Below are 8,297 nucleotides of genomic sequence, written 5' to 3'. Positions count from 1 at the left end.
TGTTACGTCTGGGACTGGGCATCCCCCTTATTTGATGCTTTCATTTCGGCATGGCTTGTGAGCGGTGTAGTGCATAAACATAAAATTTGCATTATGGTAATATTATGATCTCAACCAGGTGGTCATAATGAACGTAAAACACGGGAAGTTACATATATTGGAACCTGCTGAATGCCACTCAAGGAAGCCAGAGTTCTCCTGCTAAACTGCTATTATTGGCATTCATCAAGGAGTCCCGACTATGAGAATAACTTGATTGTTTGTTACTGATGCTCCATCTGTGCTTTTAATAAGCGAGTATTCGTAACGTGCAATGTAATGACGAAGTTGTTAACCTTGTGAAAAAGTCGCAGTTTCAACCTAAAGGCGAAGCATCGGTTGCGACAGCAATCTAGTGGACATTTGTACGAAGTAAGGATAGTATAGTTTTATCGGCCGCATGAACTTGTAAACATAGGCATACTAACTAAATTAACAAGCATTCTGTCACGCGCGCACAAGCAAACATGAACACATCACACTCGTCGATGACCGCCGACACTCGCTGTCAAAACGGTGGCGTGAGGAAACGCGGCAGCAGCAACGAGCGAAGTGGCCTTCGTGCTGTGGTCTATCGCTTCAGCGCAAACTGAGCGCCGAGATCAGACAGCACGCACAAAGCAACGAGCCGCCGACGCACCTACAGACTGCTCCCGACGGAGATCGCTCTCAAGATAGGGCCGCGCAACCGCACGCAGCCGCCACATACGCAGTTGCAGCCGGAGCAGAATGGCACCCCTCCCTCCCTCCCCTCCTCCCGATGCCCCGCAACGTTGGGTACCATGCGCGCGACGGAAGACGGCGCGTTTCCTGCCCGCTTTCCCCCTCTTTCGCGCGGGCGAGATTGGACCGCGATCGTCGGCTCCCCGCGCTAGCTTTCACTCGCACATAGAGCATACGGCACGCGACGAAGATTTTATCGCCCATGGACTTTATACGGAACCTCACGGCGACTGGCGACGCCGACGGCAGAACTGCGCCTGGAGCGTCCATTTATTTACTATCGCAATAACATAATTGGATGTCATGCTCGATGCTGAGAACGGCAGTTCATTATTGGAAAACTGTTCTAAAAGTACTAGAAATTCGACTCCATTCCATTCGCGTCCAGCACTATTTAATTCACCAACGATTCTGATACTCCCTATTGCGAAAATTGAGTGCAGCTCTATATGCGTTTTCATTTCGCGATAAATTGGCTTGCGTGGACGATCCGACTCGTGCGGCACGTTGAAATCGAAGCGAAGTATGGCGCGACTGCTTCGCCTAATCGGAAGATCGCGAGAGGCAGCGCGTGGATGACGCGTGGCCGCGATTCACAGCAGCCTCATGCAGTGCTTTGTTGCCATACAGACGACGCGAAGTACTCTGGAGCCATCTCGTAGCCATGCATCGTCGCCGCAGAGCCCCCGGCACTACGCTTTTCTGCTCGGGCTTGCGCCATACTCTCCCCCTCTGCATGCCTCCCCGCGCTCTCTTCGCTATTGCCGTCTTTCATCCCCTGCAGCTCTCCGCGTTCGCTGTTTGCTCCTTCACTGTTCTCGTTCGCTCGGTTACGCCGACGCCGACGCTCGCCGCAAGAAGGGGCGCCAGATAGTTGCGCTCTTAAATTGCTCGTTACTCCCCTACTTTTCTGTCAACAAAAGAAGCACCAGCGCATTTGCATGCAAGAAGTTCGCCATCGTTCGGGTGATACAGGATCTAGCGTTCTCTGGTTCCTCGAACTTTTGTAAGACAACGCTGTCTTTTTTGACGACGAGCTTTCCTAAACTGCAACAATACTCGCTACACGGCGCTATCCTTCTTTGTAGTGGTGAATCCGAGATCTTGTACGTCTTGCTTACCCGCAGTACGACTGACTATGCCGTGAACCGCGCTTTACAGAGCGCACAAGTGTAGTTGTTTTGGGCGATTCGATACGTTTCGCGGCGTGCTCCGCTGAACACAGCGGTGTCAATATCAAACGACTAGAGGCCGTATTCTATTGCGCCTGAGTCAAACAGTGCTCTATTGTGGAATATAGGGTCTGAACAGGCTATCCAGGTAGCGAAACTCCTGCAGTTTTGGGGGGTTTAATAAACTACATTACAGGCCACAAACTCCTCTGTCGTATATCGCAATTCTCCAGAGCATGTGCACAATGCAATGAAGAAGTACTTTCGTGAATAAACTTATTGGTGAGAGAAAATTACGAGAGTAATTCGCCAGGCACGAGTATTCCATATCACCTGCCTCTTTGCTCATACCCTGTGAAATTGAATTCCCTCATATTTTATGTGAAGTTGAACGCGAATCGCTGCACCTAGCTGTCTCCAAACTTTAAAAAAAGAAAGAAGAAACGTTAATGAAATAGCTAAAAGTAATTAAACAAAGCACAAAGCCGTCTGCTCTGGTTTCAAAGGGCAGCTCATGTCTGAACCGAAGCCACCGCGCACCAAGTAACGTCTCGTGCCTAGTCCCTACGCCACAAATCAATGGGACTCCAAAGTGGAACTGACGTCTCAAACTAGCGTCTCAAAAAGCCACCCATGCGGCGCTTAGCCTTGTAAACGGCGTTTCAGAACGATCTTTCTAGTGGCGCATGTACAGTTGTATCCGCGTGTTGTCTTTCTAGCCAAACATCCTCGGATGTACCTTGTAGTTTCATTTTAACTTTTCTGTTTTCCTTTGCATTCCGAGAAACAGTGGCTAAGAGAAAGTCTCGCGGCGGTTTAGGGATGCTGAGTTAGACAAAGACTGTGATGCGCGACGAGTCTGTCTCACATAATACAGCGAAGTTGTTAGCCTCAAGTTGGACTGGATTTTTCGTGGCGTGTTCAGCCAAAAAACGGCAGCTGGAAAATGGGTTTGTGCTTGAGTTACCGCGTAACAGAAATATCTTTTGTCGTATATTCGAATTACAATCACATGTTGTTATGTCTGCGTGTTGTGGGTAAGTCGTACTTTACGAATTTTCTGAAGCATTTTACTTTGAGAAATTTAATTACTTAAATAAAGCACTTGCGCTAGGCGGAGGGCCTACAAGAATGATGATGTATGCTGCACTTCCTCAAACGTGCGTGCGCAAGTGACGCACTTTATCCGGCCATTTCTTTTCATCCATGTTCCTGAGTCTCTCTTCAAAACTAATCTTGCTCTGCGCTTCTCCGACTTCAAAAGAAGCCCAATCCCGGTCACCTTGCACTGCCTCGGTTGTGGCTGTGCCATGGGCCCCCAAAGCCAGTTGGCCCACCGCCCTCTAGTTAATTTTTAACCCCAACAAGATTTTTATTTATAGCTCAGAATTGCATTTGGGCGAACGATAGCGCTGGCACCATTAAATTTTTCCGAATTCCTCGCACCACCATCGCAATTATTGTAGCCCCAAATTGCTCTACCTTTTATTACTGCTGCATTGATTTTTCCTTTGATTTTTAGATCACCTTGGTGGACGCTTGAGTAGGTCTTTTGTTCGTTTATGTATCACCCAGGCACTTATATTGCTTTACGATGGATATGACTTCCTCTTGAATCGATACCACGTCATTACTCATCTGTTCATTGAAGATCATAATTCCCTATTTCTCTGTGCTAAACTTTAGGCCTACATTCGTCGCTGCATTGCCACTTATATTCACCAGTCTCTGTAAATCCCTTGCATTGTCCGCTAATGGCACTATGTCATCCACATACAACAGCCCTGGGAGCTCCTGTTGCACCTATTGCCCATTACGGATCTAAGATAAATCAAAACCTAATTCACTGCTTTCCAATCGTCTTTCTATGTCCTTAACATAAAACGTAACAAAAAGGGAGACAGAGGGCACCCTTGCTTCAGTACTCGATAAATTTCCACAACTTCATCGTATTCCCGACCTTCCGATACAACTTGTGCTATATCTCCCTGGCCAGCTCCACGAAATCATCTATTCCTTCGTGCATAAACCATAGCAATTCGTGCCATAGCAATTCCCTGTCTACGTTGTCGTAAGCTCCATTAATATGCAGAAATGCTATCCATAAAGGTCTATTCTGAGATATTGGAATCTATATGCACAAAGGTATTATCTTCTAAGTGTCTGCCTGGTCTGAACCCATTGTGTAGTTACCCCACTGTATAGTTGTTTTTCCCCACTTCGACAGCTTTAATTTTATGGCTTGCATTGGCATTCTACAGGTATATAGCACCGACTTTACTGTAACTGGCCTGTACGAGCTCATCTTATCTATATCCCCTTTGCCCTTATAGATAAGGTTCATCCTACTTTCAAGCCACCCAAATGGAATTTTCTTCGTTTTGATCACTTACTCTGTGGCATTAGTAAGTAGTGCCCCGCTCTTTGGACCCGGCTGTCTAATTAGTTGTATTGGGATTTCATTGGGTACTGTGGCCATGTTGTTAGGGACATTTTCTTCGGCTTTTTTTTTCAGTAAACAAAATTTTACGCTATATTTTAATCTCTCAGGCTTCTTTGTTGCTGGATCTCTTTGAGTCTGAAATAGGCTCTGTTTCTTGCTGAAGCTATCCCTAACAACGTCTCTGATGTACCGCCGTGCGTCGTCTCCTTCGAAGATGTTACCGTCTTCATCCTCTATTGCCATTCGCGAATGTTTAGTGGGAGGTACTGAGTGCTCTAACAAGGTTCCAGAATCGCTTTGGTGTGCTTTTATCTTTTTTTATTGCGTATGTCATGTACTGAGTTTTCAGTGGTACCTTTAATTTTCTGAGGCACTAGTTCGCTCGCCACTCTTTTCCTTTCGTTGTACTTGTTCCATCTAAGTAGTAGCCCTTGGTGATGCAATCCGAACTTTTTGGCTTCTCGATGATCCCAAGACGCCTGCTTACGCAATTCTATAGATTGCTTTATTTCCGTGTTCCATTACTTGACTGGTTTTCTCTTTCCACTCCAACGGCTTTTTTAGTCGCGCTTCTCTTATCTCTTGCTTCATGACGTCTACGAGTTCCCTGTAATCCCAGACTGCTGTAGGAGAGCCTCAATTTTCTTCTCTACACATTTTGTCATTGCAGCTATTTGCTTTTCGTTTAGCTTTAAGTAATCTGGGGCTGTTGCTCCTGTCTTGTGTCGGTGTCTCTCCCAAAAGTTAAGGTTATGCGCTTATTATCGGTAACCAGGCTAGCTGTTCCGTGTTCATATACGGTCATTTGGTCTAGTCGTTCGTAAACCGGTTCTGAGACTAAGACGTTAGTCGATACACGGACTGCTTACTTCCGCATCGCCATGTTGCTTGTCCATGACATTTTTTTTCTTGTTATACTTCCCTGTTGACTACCTTCCCTGTCACATGATTGATGATGAGAATTTAATGGCGTCCCCTTTGAAACGGGGTGGCGACAAACAGTCACCTAGCCTGTTTGATTTAATCAGGTATTCTATACATGTATTTATCTAGCATTTTTGTATACATCTCCTTAAGCTTTTTTTTTCTTCAATATCTACCTTGTATCGCTACTTATGACTGTAAGAGATCCGGTTGTATCAATATCTCTTCCCTGATTTTTGTCACCAATACTTCAAACGTCTCTTGCTTATCTCGTCTGCTGACCGCTCGACGCTTTCGTCCACTTTAAACCCAACCACCTCTGGAAGGTGTACGTGACCTGTGGTTCTCACTGGGTCTCACTCCGCGTAGCGTCCTTACGTGCACACTTTGTATTGCAGTTGCATGTTATTAAACCAAGTGGAACGCCATGTAGAAGTTGCATAGGTAGTTGTACAAGGTAGATAGAGAAGGTGTGAGGAAGAAAAATAGATTAAGAAGGTGAGTACAAGAATGCTAGAATGAAAAAACATGTATAACATACCCGCCAAGAGCACTTCTTCTTTAGAGTGAGATGGAATCTAATCGGCAAGAACCCAACCAGCCACTGACCCGCCCACTCTCCCAACCATAGGAAAACATGGGAAAGTAGGCAAAAAACCGCTTCGCTTTAAAAGTGAAATGCTTGGGTCATCATCACCAGCCTATATTTATGTTCACTGCAGGACGAAGGCCTCTCCATGCGATCTCCAATTACCCCTGTCTTGCGCTAGATGATTCCAACTTGTGCCTGCAAATTTCCTAACTTCATCCACCCATCTAGTTTTCTGCCGTCCTCGACTGCGCTTCCCTTCTCTTGGTACTCATGTTGTAACTCTAATGGTCCACCGGTTATTCATCCTACTCATTACATGGCCTGCCGTATCCGTTTTTTTTTCTCCTAATGTCAATTAGAATATCGGCTATCCCCGTTTGCTCTCTGATCCACACCGCTCTCTTCCTGTCTCAACGCTAGTGCTAACATTTTTCGTTCCAACGCTCTTTGAGCGGTCCTTAACTTGTTCTCGAGCTTCTTTGTTAACTTTAAGTTCCTGCCCCGTATGTTAGCAGCGGTACAATGTAATGACTGTACAATTTTCTTTTCAATAACAGTGGAAAGCTCCCAGTCAGCTAGGTTATGCCTGCCGTAGGCGCTCCAAGACATTTTTAAGTCCGGAGCACTTTAGGGGCCCGGGCTGTCGGCGTCGGCATCTGTCGCGTGATCACGCTCAAAAACAAGTGCTCAAAACAGGGTCAGAACAAGTGCAGAATTGATCAAAACTGGTTAAACATAAACTGACATGATTCAGAATAATTCAAAAGACAGGAATAATTAAGCATTAAGCGCATTAATTAACAGAAATTTGTTAAAATAGTTTCCAACTATCATCAGCAAAGGCTTTGGCTCCATGTGCGCTGCGGTTTACGGCCAGTTGTGTCTTAGCACAGGTGTCAAAATGGATGATGGATTGATAAACACAAGATAAACACAGGATAAAACAAGATAAACACAAGGGAAACACCGGCGGATCACTGCTCCGCACTTCCCCAGCTTTCACGTTGAGTGGAACTGCATTACCGCCGAGTTTACCATTGCATTAGTGCCGAGTTTTTTTTTTTTTCTGTAAATTTCCTTCTCATGATCAGGGTCTCCTGATCCTAGGAAATACCTACAAAGGTTCCACAGCGTAAACTATTCTAGGGGAATCATTTGTGGATCTGCGATGGACGACATCTACCACCGAACTGCATAGGCAATGTCCAAAACATGGCGTTGATTAAGTGTATCCGTTCATGAGTGTATTGCGCTTAGTGGTACACTGAGCGCTATACACCTGCCTCACTGAGGCCTGTAACACTACGCGCAATACAATCATGAACGTACACCAACTAGCCCCGTTCATTGCGTTACTAAATGTTTCCGGCGCGTGCAGGCAGCAAAAGCATAGCCTTCGAGATCTGTTTTTGCTACCGGTGGTATCCGCCGCCGCTGGTCCCTGGATTTGGACGGCCGCTATTGTGGGAACGAAACCTGACGCTCTGCTTCGCCGCCATCACGACGCTCGAGTGTGGCGCCATTTTGTGGCGTGCTCTAAACAGGGCGGTGGTGGTCCATGGTCTCCGAGGTACTGCGCGTCTAGAACGCACGGTGCCACGCGAAGTTCAGCCAGTGGTGTAGTGCCGCTGCTCTGCCTCCTTAACCCGACTAAAGGACGGCTGGAATGGTGCTGAAATACTGCTAGTAAACGTCTACAAGGCGACTAATTGGGTTTATAACGCAGCCCCAGCTTCCAAACCTCGCATTTGCCTCCCATCCAGCACCCTGCACGTCGTATCGGACCACGTGTCTCAACAACAAGAACCTAAACTACCCATTCCCAAACTCGTTAGCATTCTTTTCCATTTCATTTTTCTTATTTTATATTGACCTACCCGGCCACTTACGTCTCGCCTCTGCATCTACATTGGCCAATCTCCCTCATGGGTACGTGCCATACAATAAGACAGCAGCAGAAACACAAACGAGCAGTAGGAAGAGACGTAGGCGCGGATCTAGTACAGATCAGTGGATGTAGATGCAACCAAAAAAACATTTCAGCAACACAGTTACCTGTACATCATTAGATATAACTCATTCTCATTACATAAGGTTTTTACAATACAAAATTTACGAGTAATTTGCTTTTTTTTTCGTGAATACAAGCTCAGATTTGGGTTTCTTTTTCTGTCTCCTTTCGAACGTGCAAGCCTTTTTACACTTGAACGTTACAAAAAAACCGTTTATAGTATCAAAGGCCAACGCGAGAACAAAGGCTACACACGACAATGAAACTTTCACGATCCAATCCCCAGTAGAACTCCAGTGGCCGCCTGGCTGTATAGGTGAAGCGGTATATACCTCGGCTCAAAGCTTCCACCCACCCGAAGCATGACGCAATTGGTCGAGAGTGGCAGCAACA

Source organism: Dermacentor silvarum, chromosome 10, assembly GCF_013339745.2.
Source record: "Dermacentor silvarum isolate Dsil-2018 chromosome 10, BIME_Dsil_1.4, whole genome shotgun sequence".
NCBI lineage: Eukaryota > Metazoa > Arthropoda > Arachnida > Ixodida > Ixodidae > Dermacentor > Dermacentor silvarum.
The sequence above is the reverse complement of the archived record's forward strand: the minus strand, read 5'-3'. Positions refer to the sequence as shown.